This window comes from Uranotaenia lowii, chromosome 1, assembly GCF_029784155.1.
Source record: "Uranotaenia lowii strain MFRU-FL chromosome 1, ASM2978415v1, whole genome shotgun sequence".
Classification (NCBI taxonomy): domain Eukaryota; kingdom Metazoa; phylum Arthropoda; class Insecta; order Diptera; family Culicidae; genus Uranotaenia; species Uranotaenia lowii.
The window spans coordinates 126,551,078-126,575,202 of record NC_073691.1 but is presented as its reverse complement, the minus strand read 5'-3'; the positions used below and the strand labels follow the sequence as shown (position 1 = coordinate 126,575,202).

The window sequence follows — 24,125 nt, the reverse complement described above, 5'->3', positions numbered from 1 at the left end:
TTCAATGAGCTCATAATTGTCAATTTAAATTCTGTTTATATTGGAAGTTATCATATCTTAAGATGTTATTTTTCGGAATAATTTTATGGCCACGTTTCAATTTCTTTTAATTTATTATTTCAGCATTTTGCATCTAGTTCGCTTTAGTCGCCACGATGCTAGAAAACTGACTGGAAATTCCGATATCCACGTCTTGGTTCCTCTGCTGATGTTCTTTTTGCATCTTGATGCATGGTTGCCCAGCAAATTGTGCGTCTCAACTAAGCGGTCTCGGAAGACGTCCTCAGAAGTTCGTGCTGCTGCATCCGGCGAACATTGCGCTTGCGCTTTGCCACCGACGTCAGGAAATGCCTGCAATTCGCTGCAGGGAACACCTACTAGTCTCACACTTACGATTTTAATTTTATTTTTGCTGATGAACACGGATGAATACTATAGTATTCAAGTAGCATACAATCAATCATAAAAATACAGTTTAATATTCTATATTTTTTATAGTTTGGTACCTAGAATCAATCATACATGTGTAGTTGAATCTATCATATTTAAGGTTAATTCAATTATACCACTACAGTTGAGTCTATCATATTTATAGTTAAATGTTAAAGATCAACCAGAAATGTATAGTTGAATCTATTACATTTATAGTTGACGCATTGGGACGCATTGGGTTTTCTTCTCAAACTTGTGATTGAATCTCTTTCCAGTAGATAGTTTAACTCTCATTTATAAGCAACAACTTCTGCTTGATTGCATTTTTCAGCACATATTGTTTTTCACAATACATCTTCTCTTCGTAAGGTTTTACGAAGCTTAATCCTCTTCTTCCTCATCAGCTTCACCGCTGCCCCCCTGACCCTTCTGCATGTTCTTCCTCTTGACGCGTTCTGGACGGATGTGACGCTGGCGGATCAGAACACGAACGTGATGGTACGACTTGACCAATCCTAGCTTGAACACTTGAGTCTGCAGAAAGCGTTCCAAGAAAATATTCAATCTTGGGACGCAACTACCCAACACATAATCGAGCTTCGTGCGAGACTCGTCAAGCACACCGATACGGACCAGCCGACGAACCAGGGCGTTACCTTGGAACAGACGCTTGTCGTCCTTCTCTTCCAGGGTCGTCAACTCTCCGGCCGCCTTATGGATCTTGGTCAGCGTGTACGACGCGCCATACCTCGCGCTTGTTACGCAGACTGATTTTCTGCTGTCCAATGATTTTCAATTCCGCATCCAGGCGCGACTTTGCAAACGGATAACGTGGCGTCACATAGGTCTTTGAGAAGACGACAGAATGCAGTGGTTTACCATGATACACCATCAATTTCAACCGTCCACTGATAGGTGTTGATTCGTCAAAATTCCACAATAAAAAAAAATTACGCAACTACTAGTGCTTGATTAACTGAGCGAATTGCATGAGTCACAGCAAATCTGTCCTATGTATTTAGATAGCACGTGTCGCAGTTCGTAAGGGTGGCTGGGAAACCAGCGTAATCCACGAAATATAATTCTCTACAGTTAACAGAAGTTCTCACATTGCGCAACACTCTTAACTTGCATATATTATGCACATTTAGGTCACAGCACTTACAGCATCGCATTAACTAGGTGCAGCATATAGCACGCATTCAAGTACATCACACGGGTCCCATCCAGGCGCAGTCCGTTTGGCTTGCATTTAGGAACAGCACATAACTCGCCCATTTGGCTCGCATTTGGCGCAGCACATAGCTCGCATTCAAGTCCAGCTCAATTGATTAAGCACAATTAGCTTGGGTCTAGGCACGGCTCTTAGGATTGCAGTATATTAAACTCGCAAATCGACGCGGACTAAATATGCAGACACAGCTCACAACTAGGCGCTTTGAACTGGCGCAGCTCTTCCAGCTCGCAATCAGAAGAAACCTATTCGGCTCGTAGGCGCAGCTCATTCAGCTAGCAATACGGCGCAGCAAAATATTCTAGCAGGCGCAGCTCTTCCAGCTCGCAATTAGGCGCAGCCTATTCGGCTCGCAGGCGCAGCCCATTCATTCAGCTCGCAATAAGGCGCAGCATAGTATGCTCTCAGGCGCAGCTCTTCCAGCTCGCAATAACGCGCAGCTCACAGGCGCAGCTCATTCAGCTCGCAATACGGCGAAGCAAAGTATGCTCGCAGGCGCAGCTTTTCAAGCTCGCCATAAGGCGCAGCTTTTCAAGCTCGCCATAAGGCGCAGCCTAGTTAGCTCGCAGGCGCAGCTCATTCAGCTCGCAATACGGCGCAGCAGAGTATGCTCGCAGGCGCAGCTTTTCAAGCTCGCAATATGGCGCAGACATTTTGTCTCGCAATTCAGGGCAGCAACACTAGCAGGCGCAGCCCACTCGGCTTGCATTTCAAAACCTCTTGTGAAGTGGATATACTTAGGAAGCCTGTCACTCAAAAGGCTTAGTTTTTGAACCTGCTTTTCGTAATCAGTGTTTGAAAAATTTTATATCTCAGTTTGGCCCAAAAATCTGCTCCTGGAAGGATCGCCAAATGTGGAAATCACATAATGCCAAAGTACCGACATAAGACCGTCCGCGGTGTATAGGTACGGGAGAGGACCATTACGATAGCGATTGATAAAGACCGAACTCATGACGAGTGCCTGTGCCCCTAGACGTGTCATATAATATGCACTGCGGATATTGAGTTTGACCCACACAATCACCAATACTAAAACAGTTTGACAGTTAAGTGTCAATTGGAACTGTCAGATAGCTGTCGAATGCATGAAAACGTTGGATGACACTTCAAATTGATGTTGACCTCTTCTGTAAATAGATGGTGTTAAGGTTTGTTAAAAGATTGCCCGTAGGCATTTATATAAAAATTTTAAAAGATGGGTATCTTTGAATCTATTATTTAAAAATAAACCCTTCTTCGTGAATCGATATAGAAATTTTGATTTCTATAGGAGTGCTGTATTTTACCGGAAATTTCTAAAGAGAGATAAATAAGATTAAGTTTTTTTTATTAATATTTCAGCTGAACACATTGCTTGGAGTTACTACATTGCTTTCTAGGTATGTAGTAACTCCGGCCGAAGACGATATGATGAAGCATTCTTCTTTTGTCGTTTTTGATTGTCGGTCATTATTTTTGCCGTCCAACCCTTCTTGAAAAGATGGGAAAACAAGCTTTTGGAACATTGTGATCGTGATACTCTACCACTCTTCCCTTTGTAAAATCTTTCACGATGCCAAAAGAAAGTGATACAAATTGGCGACAAGGGTTCAAGAAATTCTGAATTAGTTAATTTAATTTTGCAAAAAATGCGACGCTGAGCTTTAAATTGAATAATGTACTTGCCTTTAGATTTGGAAGTAATTGTGATTTATGAAATAACGAAGATTTTTTTTAAGATAGTGCAGTGGAATCGGGTTTTATAGGATTAAACTTTAAAAGTGTTGCTTTAATATTTCTAAGCAGTTTATTTTCTATCTTTTTTCATTGCAGTTCCTCTACAAATACCAGTTGCAGATTTGAGCCAGCAAATTTAAAATAGGATCACAACAACAGAAGCGAAACACAAGAGAATTTTTCTTGGCCTGATTTCTCTGTCATCTCCTGCCTGAACGATGAACGTCATATGGCGAGTGTTATTCTACATAGGAATTCTATGGCGCTTCCACGGTTTCCGACATTTTGTCGTCGATGCATGCCCAATCGGGTGCATGTGTTTATCACAAACACAGGTAAGTTTGATTTATTTCTTCAGGATTGATCAATTGGAAAATATTTTTCAAATACCATGTGCTATTTAAAGCACGATAATATTAGGAGTATTAGACATAACTAATTTGAAACCCCATATGAAAGAAGTCGTTCCCCTCATCTGAAAAATTAGTGCCCAACTTTAGATATTGTGTAGTTCAGCAAAGTTGGAAAATTTCTAGCGTTTGAAAACCTTGTTCGATTCCTTCTGTATTAAAAATAAATCTCTTTATTCAAAAGCTAAACTCTCGAGAAAAAAAAACAACCAACTTTCCAAACGCATCACGAAAATAAACGAAAATCTCGTCTTTCGGAACATCGTGCCTGGAAATATAAAAGGGATTACCAAACAAACAAACTCCCCCTGGATGGCTCTTTCGTTTAACGCCGAGACGTCTCCTGTCAGAGGTCCGTCGGGCGCCCGAAAAACCAAGTGTCTCACCTTTTTGCCACACTTTTGGCAGAAACCGGCCGACAGCGTTACGAGATTTCCCGTTTCATTTTTCTCCGACTCAGATCCGGAAGCCTCACCGGATTTTGCGGTTTTTCATCTGCGTAGGGTATGATGGGATGAGCCATCTTCCCCATAATTTGTAGGGCAATCACAAAGAAACCTGAACCTGAATTTCCTCTTCAAAATCAGAATCCAGGGCCGTAGGAAGAACCAGCTCATGGGGGGGGGGTTTTGATGAATTTTTTTTTTCTATAACATTTTTGCTTGAACAATGAACACACTTGTGAAAAACTGTATATGTACTAAGCACAATTTTTTTTTACAAATTACTCAGGTTAAGGTTTTTTTGCATTAAAAGTTATTTTTTTTTTGAAAATAAGTCCTAGTTTTCATGAAGCTTTAAAAATATGGGGACTCGTGATTTAGCTCAGTTGGTAAATCAGTTGCCTCCTAAGCTGATGTCCGTGAGATCGAGCCCATCGAACATCGAATACATTTGTTCCAGATAAGTTTTTCAATGACTGGTGCGCCAACTGCATCGTTGATAAACGACTATAAAATCGAAACAAAAACGCTTTTTTCACTCACTTAAACTAGCAAGCTTATTCTTCCAAACTACAAGCATAACCATGTTAAGCATGGGTGAAAATGTATCAAATATTCAGAAATAAAAGTAAAAAAATATGTTTACGATTCAAATAAGGTTTATTTTCTACTATTGTAAACTCGATTAAATTTAAGATAGAACCTTTGATTTTGAATCTGCAAGCTATGTAGATGGTGTTAAATAAAATTTTCAGCTGAATTTTTACCTGAGGATAAAAGAAACAAGTTCAAATATTATTATTTATTAATTTAAATTTCATAATTTAAATTTTGTGATTGAAGTTTTCAAAATTAAAATCTGGATTTTTCAAAAAAAACAAATTCTTTGAAATGAATCCAGATTTTATTTTTTAATATGTGCTTTCCACCAAGTTTGTGTTTCTAAACTGATTTTGATTAAATTTAAAATTTTAATTTAGAATCGCTAATCAAAGTTATCCAACTGCGATCTCCTTCAATTTGAACCTTTAATGAAATTTCAACATTGATACTTTAAAATTGATTATAAAACTTAAATTTGAGCTTAATTTGAATAAAAACCTTGGACTTTAGTTCCGCATTTGTGCAGAATTCTGCATTTTGAACCCAAATTCAAAACCTGAATCTAAATTCCAGATAAGAAATCCTATTAATTTGAAACCAAAAAGCAAAATTTGTATCAGAAAACCTTAACCAGAAATTTTATATTTGATTCTGAATTCATGGTTTTCAATGTAACCTTTTTTTTCGTAATTGAACTTTTACATTTAAATAAAATTGTGTATGATGAAATTGTTTCACATTTTCCAATTTCGGGATGAATAAACTTACTTGGATGAAAATCCCTGAGAAAAAAAAACACCAAGGTTCGAAGCAGGATTCTATACCAATGGTGAACCAAACTGAAAATCAAGAACAATAAACTGAATACTTACCGTCAAACGGGGCATCATGCAACAGCGGGGTTCGATGCAACATTTATATAACACTACATTGAATCAATTTTTAATTTAATGCATTGTAATAAAGTTATCTTTTAATGATAACAAAATGATGATGACATAATTTCTCGCATCTTAAGTTAGTTGTCTTAAGTTTTTTATTTTTATGTAAAACTAGCTGACCCGTTGTGCTTTGCTACACCTTCCGGAAATAAATGTAATTTGTAAAAATTTATTCAAATTTAGATTTTAGAGAGCATTTTTTTAAATCAAACCTCATAATACTTCAGAACCAACAACTTTGAAATGAGAGCTGCAGCTGCAGTTCTGAATTGCAATTCAAAGATGGTATATATTATTTACTGAAACTTGAACTCTAAACTCGTTTTTCAAGATCTGAAATTTGTACTCTGTACCCAAAAAAAAAACCTTTTTAAATATGGTCCCTTCTTTGAAAAGCTCTTTATCTTAAATTTACATGGGAGCTCTCCCATCTTTTTCAATTTTGTCCTCCACTGCTTGAAGAAGGTAGGCAAATTAAACCGGCTCGATACCCAAACAGCTCTTATCATGGTAATGAAAAATATATTAAATTAGTTATGTATTAAATACAGTGCCAATTTCTTTTTTTTTAAATAAATGTACTACGGTAAATATATATATATATATATATATATATATATATATATATATATATATATATATATATATATATATATATATATATATATATATATATATATATATATATATATATATATATATATATATATATATATATATATATATATATATATATATATATATATATATATATTTAAAAAAAAATATCAGTTGCATTACTAAATAAGTTCTCAGCGTTTTTTTTTTAATTTTCTCTTTGAAAGTCAAATATTCAAAAATGTTGGCAAAAACAAATTTCTAAGTTTACATTTGTCCCGTATATTGAGGCAAGTGTCATTGCAAAGCTTATTTACAGATGCGTCAGAGTAATGGCTTTAAAATGGATTCCTGCTTTTTGTTCTATCAAGTTTCACTGATATAGCTGCAGTATTCCTGCAATATAAATTTATGTTTGTTACTCCACTTTTAACGAATGCTGTTCAAAGGGAATGACCTTCATTTACAAAGACATTTAAGAATTTTCAATAACCTTTTCAGTTTCAACATTCGGAATACCCATTCTGGTCTTTCCAACATATTGAATCATTTTGAAGATGAATTTCTTAAAAGTTCGACGTTTGCCCTTGCCCCACCGTGTAAGTTGACAGAACGGAATATTGTTTTTAACATTTTAAGGGTATACTAAAAATTTCTCTTAAAAATTTTGCTTCCAGTTGAATATCAGTTCTAAAGTCTCGCTTTTCAAAAAAGAAGCGGATCAAAAGTCTCTTATATGCAGCCATGTAACACAAAAACACTTTTCATGTTAAGTACGCACTTGAATTGGTATGTAAGCAAAAAGTACGATGGTTATTTCAGAATTATTTGAAATAAAAAGCTCCCACCTTCATTTTTAATTCGTTTCAGTTGTGTATTTGGGCCGAAGTAACAATTTCTAGAAGAAAACATAATTTTTAATTTTTTTTAACAGAAAAAGTTGAACGTTTGAACATGTTCTAATGTTCCTTGAATGAAAATTCGAATGCCACCTACATTAACATGAACTAAATATGGAAGTATTTTTCAAATCTTTAAATTGGTTTTGATTCGATTGATAAAATACCAATCCGTGTCACATCTAAGCGTAATTTATTACCACGTGCTGTGTACAAATCTAATAAGCAAGAAAAAAAAAACACATCTAGGTTGCATATCGCCCCCACGTGTTTGAGAAACAGGCGCCTTATTGTTAAATTTTCCAGCAATCAATGAACAGTGTGCTTTGGTTACTATCCTCTTGCGACGACGTTTGCTCGCCCATGGAGACGAAAAACAAACCCCTCAGAGAAAATATGCTTGGTTGAGAAATACGCGCCAAAATATTCCTTCTGATCAGTATGCTATGCCTGGGTTACTCGCGACGCCTCGACCATAGAGACGAAAAACAAACCACCCAAAGGAAAAAAAAATCTCAAGAAAATGGATGTCATGACTTTAATTTGTTTCGAAAAATTACAAATTTTGTATGGAAGCCTCTCCTTTCTTAAGTCGGATGGAGTTTTGACTATTACAGAAACCATCCCCGGCCTCAAAAACCCTCAGATGCCAGTTTTGACGATGATCGGTTCAGTAGTTTTCGAGTCTATAGGGAACAGACAGACAGACAAACATTCATTTTTATATATATAGATTTGAAAAATCGAGCAATAAATGTACAAATTTTAACATTTTTTGATGCCGAAAAAAACTTTACCCAGTATGACGGATCGGCTTGATAAAATTACCTACAAACTTTTTACAGGTTTCCTCATGTTATACCAACATTGTTGGTGTAAAAATATTTTTCGGACAATTACCCAATTTTTTAAAACGAATATTTTTAAAATTCAATTAGTTGTCTGGGGTTAAATGCAACAAAATGCAAATCAAAGAAATACCTTGTAAATCTCGTTTCCATGTGCTGGAATATGGATGTTTTGCATCACGCGTTTGTAAATATTTAAAATTCATTTTCAGAAAAAATGTGAAAATTTGTTTTTACAGACCCAAAAACTACTGCAATTGGGGTTGTCATGCGTAATGGTCTTTAAGGCATCGCAAATATATTAAAAACTATGAATTTTCGTACGTGTTCATACGCTTTTTCATTAAAAACAAAGTTTGTTGCCCCATTTTCTAAGGAGTGTGAAAATCGCATGTTTTTAGAAAATTAAAAATAACTGAGGAAACCAATAATTTTTTTAACTACGCCAATTTGATGCCCCAGCATTCTTAAAACTTTTGAGGCATAAAGGATGCGATTAACTGTGAACATAAGTTTTTTAGAAGCCATTGAAGTTGAAAATTGTTGCATGTTGCCCCAGTTGACGGTACTTGTTATTTTTCCGCGAGTATCCGAGCTGGGCAAATTCAGCCAATTTTATCCTAAAACCTTGCAAAATTAGGGCATATTGTTTTAAAGTTTTCTCAAAAATCTGGCCAATATGCAGGCAATTTTTGGAATTATTACATTAATATTATGAAGAAAAACACATGGAAAACTGTTTTTTTATAAACACATCAGTAGATTCAGAATCATATTTAGCTTCCAACAAATCGTGAATGTTTATTTTGACAAAATTTGTTGAAAAAAAGGATCTGGACACAAGATACATAATTCTAGGAACTCAACTGAAATTTTCGTTTGACTTTGCAAATAGGATTCGAAAATCTGGTCAAAATCCGGTAAGCTTATTCTAACTTTATTGAGATTATTATTATCAACAAGTGAGAAATTTTTTGAAAAACTATTGTAAAATTGTGGACCTGGAATGAGATTTTTAGGTTATGGAGTCGAGATTGTTACACTATTGTTACTCTTGAATCATTTTCGTTGTTCATCAACAATTGATTAGATTTCAGATTTTATGTTCTTGAAAATAAAATTCACTTGGCATTTTTCGACCTTCATGGGGGGGGTTTAACCCCCAAAACCCCCCCCCCGTTCCTACGGCCATGTCAGAATCTATCATCTTATATGGGAACTGGAATCAAAATCTGACATTTCAAAATCTTAATCCGAAAAATGAATTTATGTTTTGAATCTGAAGGATCATAAAGAAATACATGACATTTAGTCAATCCTGTCTTGAGCAAAAGAATCTTTTTATTAGGTTTTGACTGGATTTGGGATCATTCAATCCCAGGCAATCATTATGAAGTGGTATGATACGAACAACGTTCAGGCTGAGGCCAAAGACATGAAGCTAGCATGCGTAAACTCGATCGAAAAGCATTCTGTTATGAAAAATACCAAAAAAATAGAAAAAAAAGTTGCATGAAGAACTTCACTGAAAGTTTAACCCCCTAAAACCGAACCCCGCAGCCTCTAGACGGGGGTTATGAAAATCAACATTAAACCAAATCCATTCATTATTTTTTTTGGGCACCTGTCTGACAAGCAGTTGTCAGAAGCTACAGTTACTTAATTAGTTAAAAAAAAAACGTAATAAAACTAGGAATGGACCTAATTTTTAGAAAAATTATTAATTTCTCTTCTTCGGAAACTCTTGGTCCATGTGATTTTGGATCTTAAAAATAATTGACAGTAAAGTCTAAGGGTTACAGCTGGAGATGTGCCGAACACCGGCCGGCCAAATTGCTCAAAATTTAAGGTATTTTAAATGGCAAAACTTGCAGCCAGAGTGTTGTTTTAGTCCAATGTACCCTGTTTAAATACCGATTCCGGGAGAACTCAGTTTCGTAATTTTTTCCCCTCCCAGGGGAAATGCTTTTCCTGACTGTCCGTTCTAAGCCGCCCTACCCGTTTTTGTAGGTAAGGTACCAACATTGTTTCATTGCTCTTTATGGAAAAGATATGTTCCATGCTTTGCGCCCCCCCCCCCCTCCACCCTCCCTCGATTCCATGATTTTTGCTCACCGTTATCTTTCGTTGGCCTCTGGAATGAATTTATATATGTATGCTTCATCAAAAAACAACAATCATTCAAATATTTGTTTTAAGATATAACCTACAGATTGTAAGGTTATAAATAGGTACGGCACAAAAAAAGACAATTCGCTTGTCGCTAATTAGTCCGCAAACTTTTTGTTAGCGAAAATCCGGATAAATCTAAGTAGAATTCGGTGATAATTAAAAAAAAAACTAAAAGACAGTGACTGCCAAAAAATTGTTATTTTTTATGGAAACACGCCAACAACGTTCACGTCTCTTTCAAACTCCCAAAAGAAAAAAAATACAAATTGGACAAAAACAAGCACAGATATTTAAGATAAGTTAACCAACGTTAATTAATTTTGTAAATTTTATTTTTCGGCATATCGGTGAAAAGTAGTTCTGAAATTGATAAAGATGGATAGAGAAGTGAGGAGAAAATTTACGGATGTTGAAAAGAGCGAAAGAGCATTTTTGCGAGGAAACTTATTAACGTACACCAGTGGTTTTCAAACTTTTTTCTCTCAGCGCCCCCTTTTGAAAAATTGTCGAGCTAAACGCCCCCCTGGGCAAATTTTAGAAAATCTTTAAAAAATGTTAATCTTAATCGTTGAAAAACCATTAGCTTTCAGCTATATGTTGTTGCAAGATTTTACTCAAAATTAATTCCAATTTATATGAGGCCTCCAAACATAACATACGCGTTTTTCTAGAAATAAGCTTTTATGCACTCATACTCTTTTTCTCTAAGGGCATCATATTGCTTAAAACCTCCAGTAAACAGTTAATTCCATGTTAAGTTTCCTCGACAAATTTCTATAGTCAACATTGATTTGAATTATTGAATACAAACGGATTACTGTTAAGCTGGTGGAATAACGTAAAAAAAGTATTTTTTCTTGATATCTGAATTTCAATCCTTTTCAATTTATGCAGAATTCACGGTTCTTTAAGTTTAAATTAGATTCTACTAACTGAATTGCGTCAATGTTAGTGATACTAATATACTAATAAGAACTTATAATAAAAATTCCCTTTCCTGATTTTTTTTTTCATTTTTTCTTTCAAAAAAATATATCATTAAATCATAAATTACGCCTTTTAACTTAGATTTTTTCGAAGGTTTAGCAGATTTTTAAGACAATACATTTTAAAGATTATCAAGCTTTCTAAAATTAATTAAAAATCAAGCCATTTAAAATTTATCCTTTTCAGCATAACCCAAAATAATCTAACAAAACCATCATGTAAGAGCGTATACAAAATCTGTGACAATTAAAAAAAAATATTTTAAATGCATTTTTAGACATTAATTGACATTATTGAGATAAAGGATCAAACATTTGCTTGCAGCTTTGTGAAATTATAGATATTTTAGTCTTGAACTTGATGTTTAGTTCTTTAACGTAATTTCGTTGTTTTGCATTGAATTTACTCATTGTTATTTCAAATCAACGTTGTTCTGTGATTTGTGAAAATGGAAATTACGACCTCACCGCCCCCTTGAGCCCTTACACCGCCCCCCAAACTTCAAAATTGAGCTCACCGCCCCCCTGGAAGCTCTCAACGCCCTCAAGGGGGCGGTAGGGACCACTTTGAAAACCACTGACGTACACCATACTTTACCCTGCAACATTTCATTATTTAGGAGAAGTAGTACCGGGATAGAAGTGGCACTACCTTAACCTATACAATGAAATCTGGTTGGTCCGAAGTCTACATGTGGTGAACACGTATACTCCGGACGGGCAGTATACGTGTTCACCACATGTAGACTTCGGACCAACCAGATTTCATTGTATAGGTTAAGGTAGTGCCACTTCTATCCCGGTACTACTTCTCCTAAATAATGAAATGTTGCAGGGTAAAGTATGGTGTACGTTAATAAGTTTCCTCGCAAAAATGCTCTTTCGCTCTTTTCAACATCTGTGAATTTTCTCCTCACTTCTCTATCCATCTTTATCAATTTCAGAACTCCTTTTCACCGATATGCTGAAAAATAAAATTTACAAGCACAGATAAATAGAGTCTAATTTAAACCTTAGTTTGCTTTATTAATCCACTTTACCTTGAAAACCCGGGATGTCCGAATAAATCCGGGGAATCTCGAATGCATACCCTACAATAAATAATACATAACTTTCTCTTATTTATTTAAAAAATTAAACATTCCCAGAGATTTCAGCGAGTCAAGTATTATGTTCTGATAAGGAAGTAGTCTCTCGTCATTTAAAAAAAACATGCAACGGTTATTACGGAGGATAGATTCACTGTCCCTAAGATAAGTCTAAACTAAAAACAATTCAGAAATTATCAGTTTTGGAAAGAAAACCTGCAAAAATTTGAAAAAATTAAAAAAGAGGAGAAAAAAATTAAAAATCTCTTAAAATGGGAAATTTTTTAAGGGCTTTGTTGGGAATTAAATTAATAAAACCAGGCCATCTAGAATGCTCACTTTATGAGCATAAGTATGCGTATAAATAATGCAAAATTAATGTTAGTTTTTCGATCATTATTGAAATTTACGTTGATTAATGCACTCTATTCATTTTAATTTAAAAAAAAAGCCCGAATTTCATTCTTTTGATTATGATGTACTTTTTTAAAATTATTTTGTGCTCAAGAGAAGTACCCCAAATTTCGCATACCATTTGCTTAATGAACATTCTAATCGCGGTACCCACGTTTACATCATCACACGGTTAAGCAAGACTACTTAAATTGGGTTCGTAGTAACACAATAGTGTTGCCAGATATTCTGGGAAAGAGTTTCAAAGTACTCATTCAGAAATGAGTACTTTCCCGGTTAGGGAAGATGATAATGGAGAGTGAGACAATATCAATCGCTAATGAATTGTATAGTTATGTAATGACTAGACTGACGAAACATGAATACCTAAAGATAACTCTATTCCTCCTTTGAAACCTGCGTTTTCAACAGGTTATGGGCCAAGATACGTCTGGATTGGAAATTTTCGAGTTAGTTCGAGAGGGATACTCTCAAGTATTTAACTTGCGTTAGCAAGTGGACCAGCCAACAGCCAGAGGACTACCAGACAACCAGCCAGCGCCGAGACCGCCAGCGGTCGAGCCCAGGAAGGTTCGCGGATTGATGCCGTCACGAGCCACACTCCGGTCAGCATGCGTGAGCTCACGTCAGACGGCCGGGAGGAGTGCTTGAATCCGCAACTAGGCAGCGCGAAAGTCGGAAGGTTCACCTTGAAGAACACCCCGAAATACTGGATGGAGCTGTTAGCCGAGAGGGTTACTCTCGTACTCTGGTTGTGCGCTGCTTTTAGCATGCCCGAGCACAGCTGGAAGCAATTTCTGGATTCCTCGAGGAGGTGGTTTGGGCTATGGATAGTTGTCAGTGACTTCAACCACTCCATGCTGCTGAATCTTGAGGTTTCTCAGTGTCATCGGAATTCTACGATGATGGCTAAAAAAAGTTTGTTCCTCTGGGGTTACCAGAAAAAAGCCTGCTAGAAGTTGCTAGAAGTTGGTCTTCGATAAAACCAGCGTTTTTTAGCCAGTGCGTGGCGGTGCTGCGCCAGAGAAGGGCATCGAGAAGCCTGTCGAGGACCCACAAGAGGCCATCACATTTGAGCGGTTAGTCGATGTGTATGAGCCAGAACAACAGCCAACATCCGAGCAGCCAGTCGATGTGCGAGCACCCGAAAACACATTTGAGCGGTCAGCCGATGTACCAACAACAGAAATCACATCTGAGCGGTTAGTCGATGTGCCTGCTGATCCCGATCACACTTTGGTTGTTGGCGATCACGGCGAGAGCGATTACGAGAGCGAAATTCCAGGATGATGACGATGATAACCTATATTCCCTCACCCCTGAACCGGCCCTGAGACGAAGTCAGTGAACAAGAGGAACTAGACAGCGCTACGTGGCTAACGTAGCCGCTGTTGTTGATGAAGAGCTACCTCAGAACATCACTAAATTAAAGCAATTGGGACGATTGGGATTCCTGGAGGGTCGCCATCGACGAGGATATGACAGTCTGCAATATCTGGCGACATCTTCGAGACCAGATATCTGTGCTGCGGCTAGCGCACTAAGCAAGTACCAGGCCAGACCGGCTGATGAGCATTGACAAGGCCTGAAGCGTATTTTGCGATGCCTTCGAGGCACGGCCGATAAGGCGTTGGTATTTCGCAGAAACGCAAAATCGGAACCATTCATCGGATATGCCGATGTAGATTTTGCCAACGTATCTGTATCAGGCAACACTTATATAATCTTCGGGAATCTAGTTTCGTGGTCAACGAAACGTCAGCAGACGGTCAGTCTGTTGTCGACCGAAGCTGAGATGGGAGCCTTTTGTCATGCAGTCAAGAAAGGTTTGTGGTTAACAAACTTCCTGGATTAATTGGGTGTGGTTAGCTTTCACGTTAATGGAGGACTACATTCCTTACATCCAGTATCCTGAAGAGGCGCAAACCCATGAGCGGATGAAGCATCTGGACGTTAAGTATGCTTTCATCAGGAACATCATAAGAAGCGGTCAGCTATCTTTGCGACACATCTCCACTGAGGATCAGCCAGCTGATGCGTTCACGAAGGCGTTACCAAGGGCGTGACACGCAAAGCTGTTCAGCATTCTCAATCTACGAAATGAGGGGAGGTGTTGATAATTGCGGTTTCAGCCTATTTCGGATCCTTAGCGCTCCCACATTGCTATCAATTGCAGCAGATTCAAAACGATATTTGTTTTGGTTCTCTGCATGCTTTGTGACCAATTCGCAATCGAGAACAATAGATCAATGATTGCTGATGACAGGTGATGATGGTAAACGCGGTACACAATTTACATCATCACACGGTTAAGCGAGACTACTCAAATTGGGTTCATGGTAATACAATAGTGTTGCCAGATATTCTGGGTAAGAGTATCTGTTTTGACCGTTTTCCGAGGTTTCGGATTATAATTAAAAAACTGAGTTTTGGTTCTACTTTCGTTTACTGAGGCGTTAAAAAACTTTACAGGATGCAATATGATAGTAACTTTATTGCAACAGAAGACGGGAATCATTCAAACTACGGGATCGAAAAAACAACTGTTCGCGACCGTTCTTAGTGACCAAAAGTACCTAAGACTCGACAAGGGGGATGCGCGCAATAGATGTGGCGAAATTTGGTGTGGCGCTATTCGCTATTACACCCAGAACTTCGGTGTCTAAAAATTTGTGCGAACATACCGGCCGCCTTGAAATACTAGGGAATTTCAAAAAAAACTATGTACAACAAATCTACACTTTTGAGATTCACACGGCTGCCTGTTGGATACTGGGATGGTTGATACTGCGCAGACTGCTACTTATACAGGAACAGGACAGGAAGTTCCAGCTCGACGATCCGACACCTGTTCAGAAAAAACGGATAAATGTCCGAACTGGACGTTGGAATTTGACGGGTACTTAACAGATGGCGGTGGTGGGGTGACAGGTCCGACCCGTCCGATCGCGACCGCGTCACCCCCGATTGCTTTAGAGCTGGATCTCTGCTCAGACAGATGGCGTCTGGATGCACTTCTGCAACTGATGAAGTGATGCAAAAAACTGGATGAAACGCTACCGGTCTACACCGGAAGCACTTATGGCTTGGAGATGATGATGATGATGATGATGATGGGATAACTAATAAGCTGGTTTCCGCCGTTGTTGCTTTGTACGACGAGCTCATGATGATCACAGGATAGGGAGTTCCAGCACGACGACCGCAACCTAAGACGTTAAAACGGGTAAGTGTCCGTGATGGACTTTGGTATTGAAAGGGTACTTAACTAAGGTTAACGGTGGGGTGACAGGTCCGACCCGTCCGATCGCAACCGCGTCACCCCTGAAGGCTTTGGTGCTGGAACCCTGCTCAGACTGGCGTTGTCTGTTTGCCTCTTCGCAAATGGTGAGACGACGGAACTGAATGGAATTGTTACCGATGTGCCGGCCCAGGGAAGCTTGCTCGATGACTGCGCTGAATTTTCGATGCTGTGTTGACTTTGCATCCCACAAACGGTGACCTCCGGCAAGACGATACCGGGCCAAGTGAAGAACTGGCTTACATGCTGGATCAACATCGACGGAAGGCAAACGACGAACGGGAACGATACGAGATTTTGGAGGAATATCTTCAACAGGAAAACAACCAGACAGGTAAGATGAAGGTGTGTTGCAGCTGCTGTCCTTTGGTAATTGAACCTCAAACTCGATGCACTGAATGAATCCAAATAGAAGAGAGCACGATCGTCTACAAGATGCTCGAGTTGTGATGACAGAACTTCAGCTGAATTCGAGTTAAACTTTTTCAACATAAATCCACTGGTTGCTGCTAACTCGACCATCTCAAGGGATGACTTTGTCGCATCTTCGACTAAATTCGCTTTTAACGAATTGTCGACATACATGTCGTGCTTCAAAGACGACGCTGCTCTCGGATAAAGCTCATCTCCTCCTTCTGCTCCGGCTCTTAAACGTCTGGTGAACTGGTTTTGAATCACTGCAGCTGAACACGCTGTAACTGCCAGTGGATGGGAATTCTCTCGATCGGGAACAGCCACAATCCAACCAAAAACTGAATTCTGGAGGCTGGGACCATCATCTGACACCTTGAAACGACCTTCAGTGAGGATGTCGAAAAAGTACTCAGCACCAATGATGAGATCAATATGTCCTGGTTCGTGGAAATTGGGATCAGCAAGCAGTACATTGGTTGGAAAACTATAGGGAACACGGCTGGCTGACAGGGTCGTTGTGATCTCCGGAAGCACGTTAAACGTCATCGGAGAAACGAAGGTTGAAATCCCTGAACAACGGGGAAGAACTGATGCCAAAACTTGCTTTTTTGTGATCACTGTAGAACCACCGATCCCCTGAACGGTGACATTTTCGGCGGAACTTCGAAGGTTCAATCCTTGACAGAATGCGGTGGTCATAAAGTTCAACTGGGACCCGGAGTCTAGCAAGGCTCTGGCAGACCGAATGTTTCCTGACTGGTCTTGGATGCTTACGACGGCCGTCGACAGCACTACTTGGCGTGATGGTGTGTGTGTTTGTGGGGGCATTGCGATTGTGTGTGGTGTGACTTCAGAGAAGTTTGCAGAGTAGTCTGGCATTAGTGTAACCGGAAACGATGTGGATGTTTGTGGGCTGGAAAGTGGAATGGTGGAAGGGATCGGTTGGGATGATGGTGACGGTGGTGGAGATTGCGGAGCTTGACGTACGGACGGCGGCGAATTCCTACGGATTTGCGAGACGGAGGATATAGGATCTGGATGCAGCAACGAATGGTGACGCGATCCGCAGTGATGACAGGAGCCTTTGCTGCAGACACGAACCATATGACCGGGGGATAAACAGTTCAGGCACAGTCGGGCCCTTTTCACTGTTTCACTGCGTTCTTCGACTGTAAACTTCAGGAATTTCAAACACTGGAAGGCAGAATGGAATTGTCCACCGCAAAATGGACACCTGGGAGAAGACTGAGTACTGGCATAGCTCACTCCGAATCTTGACCGTTTGACTTGGGAATCCGCAGCCGTGGGTTGATGCGCTAGTGTTTGTAGAATTGAACAGTGGCCTTTCAAAAAACGCATCAATTCATGTAACTTTGGCACCTCTCGGGAGTTGTGGTGGGTTTCCCAATGTCTCAATGTCGATGGATCCAATCGAGCACAGACCATGTGGACAAGCAATGTGCTCCAGCCTTCGGAAGATTCACCAATCTTTCCCAACATTTGAAGATTTTTCTCAAAATCGCCAATCAGCTTACTCAGCCCGTCGTAGCTTTCTTTGCGCATGGCCTCGACATTGAACAGGGCATCGACGTAAGTCTTTACAATCAACTTGCGATTCTCATACCGATTTTTCAGAGCCGCCCAGGCTACTTCGTAGTTGGCTGCCGTAATTTCAATTGAGCTCACTTCCTGAAGCGCATGCCCCGTCAGCGCGGAGCGTAGGTAGGTGAACTTGTCTATCGCGGTCAGTTGGTTATTCGAATTTATGAGGCTGTCAAATGTATCGTGAAATGTAATCCAGAGTTTGAGTTCTCCACCGAAACTTGGCAGACGAATCTCGGGCAGCTTTACTCGAGCCAAACTCGCAGAAGGTCTGATCGAATCCTGGGAACTGGTAGTTGAAGTCTGTCCATCATTTTCCGCTCTGCTGGCTAACGACTGGAGGCGTAACAGCTCACCCTTCAGGTTACAGTAATCGTCCTCTTTTTCCGTGGTAATGTGGTAATTATCCTCAGCTCGTGCGTTGATCAGCGACAGCTCTTCGTCAGGATCATCCACCCCGGTCACCTGGTCGGTCTGCAGCTCGATTTCTGCACGCACTAACTGAAACTGCTTGAACGCATCGTCCAGGCGTTCAATGCGTACACCGATCAGTTCACTACGCACAGCACTTGTGTTCGCATTCGAAATAAACCGTCGCACTGTCTCAAAAGTGCGACACAGGTTGGCCTCTAGCTTGTAGAGTTCTCTCAAATCGCGCATAATTACCACTTATCACTTAACACTTCTAGCAGTTTCAGTTAGGCGGCTACCACTTTGCACTTTTTTGTTCACTTTTTCCACTATGACAGACCGAAATCGACTCGACGTCTCGCAAAAAGTTGACAGCTCAACGCAATCAAACTGGCTGATCACAGGGCCAAATATCAGCAAGATTCAAACAACCGACCCACTTCAATTCGCACGGATAAAGGCTTTCAAAATTCCAACCACTTTATCCGGAAATCCTAGCGAAGTTAATGCCAGACTGTGGAGTTTCATGCAACTACCCTCCACAGACTCTCTGAACACACAAAAAAAATAGCAAAATGGTACTTATCTGCCCTCTTGGTTGGTAACTGTACTAGCCAGCGATGATCCGAACTGCAGCACAAGCCACACAGTATTGCAGCTTCAAAACAGCTGTTCACAACAGCACACTGTACGGGTTCGATCAAACCACACAGCGCTCGCCAGGAACTGTTGGTTTGAAACACAAAAAACGCACTTTTTTGACCAATTTTTGGCGGATTCTACCAAAGAAGCAGCGACAGATCGTGAGGGATATTTCACTTGCCACAATGGCTCACTTTGACACGGTTGATTTGCCTTTAATTAGGACTTCACACACTCGCCCACGGTGGGGAAAATGTTCGTCGATACAATCCACGGTATCAAGGCACAGCAGTTAATCAAAGAGCACTTAATTAGTGCGAAATTCACTTCACACGGGTGACGAATTTCACTGCACAGTTCAATTAAACCCAAGCCAAGCCACGGGACACGGACGCGCGCTATGCGAATCCTTTGTCCGTTGTTTCTTTTCACTGCACGACTATTGTTAAACTGCATTGATCTTACGGAACTATCGAGTCCCGTAATCCGGCTTTCCGAAGGACCAAATGTTTTGACCGTTTTCCGAGGTTTCGGATTATAATTAAAAAACTGAGTTTTGGTTCTACTTTCGTTTACTGAGGCGTTAAAAAACTTTACAGGATGCAATATGATAGTAACTTTATTGCAACAGAAGACGGGAATCATTCAAACTACGGGATCGAAAAAACAACTGTTCGCGACCGTTCTTAGTGACCAAAAGTACCTAAGACTCGACAAGGGGGATGCGCGCAATAGATGTGGCGAAATTTGGTGTGGCGCTATTCGCTATTACACCCAGAACTTCGGTGTCTAAAAATTTGTGCGAACAGTATCAAAGTACTCATTTTGAAATGAGTATTTTTCCGGTTAGGGAAGATGATAAATGGAGAGTGAGACAATAGCAATCGCTAACTCTATTTAATTTTTTACCCTAGAGGAAGGCGCCTTTTTTGAAATTTCATAGATTATAAGTATAGATGTTAAAAAGGTGACTACAGGAAATTTGAATAAACACTTTATAATTCACCCCACTTGGAGAGTGAATAAAAATAGCTGTTAGAAGATTGATAGTAAAAATACTTACAACTTTCTTTTTGATTGAGTTTTGTTCTGTCGTGATCTGACGTGTGACGTGACGTGTTTGTCATTTTTAGTTTTCGCCAATAAGAGCGTTTTTCTCTTTTCCCCTATTCTCAACTTCTCTGAGACTTTTCATAAAATGTTATCTATATACAATATCACGTTTCTTAAAAAGTCCCGGAGAAGTTGAAATTGGGGAAAAAGAGAGAAACACTCTTAGGCCGGAACAAATATCAATTTCTTCTATTGTCAAACCACCCCCCCCCCCCCCCTTGAAAATTTCCAAAAAACCCGAAGGGGGGAATAAATGAAGTTTGAAGTATTTCATGGAATTTTTGGTAAATTTATCAAATATCGAATAGATTACTAATGCAAAAACCAAATTGTTCGAGATGGGAATTTATAACCTTTTATATTATTGTTTTATTCGATGATGATGATGATGATGATGATGATGATGATGATGATGATGATGATGATGATGATGATGATGATGATGATGATGATGATGATGATGATGATGGCCCTCCACTTTCCCCCGTACATGGGATCTTGGGCTGGATTATCTTGTAAGATATTTTGTACAGTCTCCTCATGTTTGGTCGATTTAAAAATAAAAACCTACTTGATTTATATGTTTTGTCCTGTTAGGGGAGATGAGGGCATAACGAGCACCCAGGGCACCCAGCACTACTCTTTTCTACGAAAGTACGTATTTTCTTAAATAAATTTTCATGAGGATTTGTTTCGTACTTCCTATAGTATTAATTTTTCACAAAAAAAGGAATCTCCTGATCATCTTTACAGAGATATTTTAAAAAAACTGGCTTGGTTCTCAAATGACGAAAATATTATAATTTTTGAACACCACGAAATAAGCTCTTATGATCTTAAAATAACCTTGGTCTATAATGTACGCACTGCAACATGATGTACACATTGTTTCTCAATTTTTACCATCATAAAATTTTTGATTTTTCACTTTTATCAATTGTAAAACACGTTTTTACTTAAATTTGTTGACTAGGGGCATATAGAACACCATATTATCGAGGCATAATGAGCCTTTTCTGCCGTAGAATCTAGCAGCGAATTAAAATTGATTTATAGCGCCACACCTTGACTAGTTTTCATCCGACGATTTAGCCTATTGGTAAGGTGTCGGAGAGGTAATCAAAAGACTAGCGTTAGATTTCTGTTCGAGGTGATTTTTTTCCATTTACAATTCATGATCGATTTTTTTATTGTTACATTATACGGCTAGTAGCATCATCCTCCGAACAAAGCACATAATGTATGAGCGTGCGTGAATTGTTTGTATTCTACAAACAGACCTAGATTATTTTTTGATGAATCTACGACTCACCTGACTTCATCGAATTGAATTCGCTGCTATAATCCCCGGCAGAAAACGCACATCTTGCCCTGATTAATGGTGCTCATACTGCCTCAGGGGGGGTTCTCATTATGCCTCCACAGTGGCTGGTTTTCAGCTTTTGGCAAAAAATTTTAAAATGCATTTTTTAACGTTTTCATCTAGTTTTTCACGTTTCAGCCCGTGAGGGAATAGGCTTTTCAAGTGTCTGAACACGAAACAATAATGTAACCTCCATATTATAGCTATTTTCTATGGTTAAATAACCGTTTTCCTTAAGGTGGCCATTATGCCCCCATCTCCCCTATATAGTATGTCATTTTGTTGCATACAAGCTTCCGTGCAATTTATTCCAATTTATTTGTTTTTTGCATTATTTTTTATTATCTCCCCCTCGCGATGTTCCAACTCCGAGTGACAAAAGAAGGATTTGAAATTTGTTCCAGCCTTATTGGCGAAAACCAAAAATTTTAGAAATATACATTCGTCACTATGGCAGATCACGGCAATGTTAAGGTCCACTAAATATAATTTATCAGAAATATTACGAAAAAAATCCGAAATCTGCACCGATTCTCCCCATTTTGCGGTATCAATCCAATTTCATGAAAATGAATAATCATTTTCCCTCTACTTACATGATCATGATTTTTTTGAACATCCAAAGGCTCGACGAAATTTACGGGTCAGCTAGATTAGATATAAAATATCTGATTGCTTTTTACAAATTAAATTCTAAAATCAGCATTGCATTTTAGTCCGCATGAATCACAGTCAACCTAATCCGAGTGAGTTTAATAAAAACCTGGCAAAATCCAGGCATTTCTTTTCAAAGATTTTCTCGAATCTCGGGCAATATCACGGTCACGGTCAATTCCAGGATAATACCCAGGGATAGTTGAAAAAGCCCTAAATGATGGAAGACTTGAACGTAGCAAATGTGCGTCGGAAATAATTTACGTTTCAAGTGTTTTTCTTTAGCTTCCGTTGTGATTTTTTTTTCTAATAACTTTTGGAATCAAACGCTCGGGTTTTCCCTACCCGGGCAAGTGTGGGGATATATTTAGATGGCCTATATTCGGAACAACCTAGAAATAAAAGGGGGAGTTCTGAAAATAGTAAAAATCCCATAATTTAATATGATCTGTTTGTATGAAGCGTTAAAAATGTTAAAAATGTCTTTGAAAACGCAATTTTCTGAATAATTTTTACATTGTACCCGTAAGTGTTTCAAATTATCCAAATCGACAGCGATTGAGGGGTAAATCTTTTTTTTTATGATACCACTTCGAAAGGTCACAAATTTGAACACATAAAAAGCAGAGCAAATCAAAATTGAAGCATCAATATAAACTTCGTTCACAAAAAGCAAAAAAAAAGTGGAATGAGCAGATATTTAATCCTATGGTTCCATTCAAATTTCCTTCTTTCTTGATTCTCCTATTTCCACTCGATAAGTAAAAAAAGTAAAATAAGGAAGAAAAGCAAAAAAAACGGTTCACACCAGAAGGGAAAACTGTTGCCCATGGCCAGGTATCGTTATTTTGCCCTGAATAATAAATGATCCAGAGCTAAATCGGATAGCCTTTTTATCGCCTTTATGAGGTGAATTTCTTCCTTCCTGGCTTCATTCATACTTTTCTGACTAACTTGGCATCTTTCGGGACGAGTGCCGGATCACTTTTCGGGAGTTTCTTGAAACTGATCTAAAGTGCTTAGGAAAAATGGTTGGCTGCTCTGGCACATTCTGGGCGGGGCAGCCAGTAGCAGCAGCATGATGGACATGAAGACCGTTTGGACGGTTGGAGAGCACACAAACCTTCCGACCTACACACATTTGGACTTGTGGATGTTTAAATGGAAAAAGGGTTTGACCGGTTGCTTAATGCAGTTCCACAGTTTGAAGGAGTCTGTAGCGAATTGGGACATTTTAAAGCTTTTTTAAGCAGTGGAAACTACTCTTACGATTGTAAATGTACTCTAATGTACACATTTAAAGGGACTTCATTCAACTGACAGCAAGTTTAATTTACGATAATGGAAATGAATCATTTTGAAATCCCATCGTATACGAGGAGAAAACGGAATGGAACGTTCTATGGCAAAAGCGTAAAGATCCGAGAAGGTTGTGACATTAGAAATTTGATTAACAAAATCTAAATGATTTGATTTAGATTTACTGTTTACTAATATGACTTATGATATTGAAGTGTTTGAGTAACTTACTCCTCTAATGCAGAGGTTGCAACAATAAACAGTTACTCTACAAATCGTGTGACCTACATCTTTTTTTTTGTTCGGATTTAAGCTGATAGCGTTGGAGATGAATGCTTAAATCTGATCAAAAAAGCTTAAAGCTGACCAAAAAAGCTTAAATCTAAGAGATGTTCTCAAAACGACTTTTATATGGTTTATTTAGATATAAAATATCTTATTTTGATTGCTTTTCACAAATTAAGTTTCAAATGAGCATTCAAGATTTTTGCCCGCACGAATCAGAGTCAACCAAATCCGAGTTTTAGAAAACCCCAAACC

General features: G+C 38.8%; 1 pseudogene; it reads right to left on the bottom strand.

Moving 5' to 3' along the window:
- Positions 1-813: 813 nt before the first annotated feature.
- LOC129737908 (40S ribosomal protein S9-like) lies at positions 814-1,324 on the bottom strand (annotated as a pseudogene).
- Between the last annotated feature and the right edge of the window lie 22,801 nt (positions 1,325-24,125).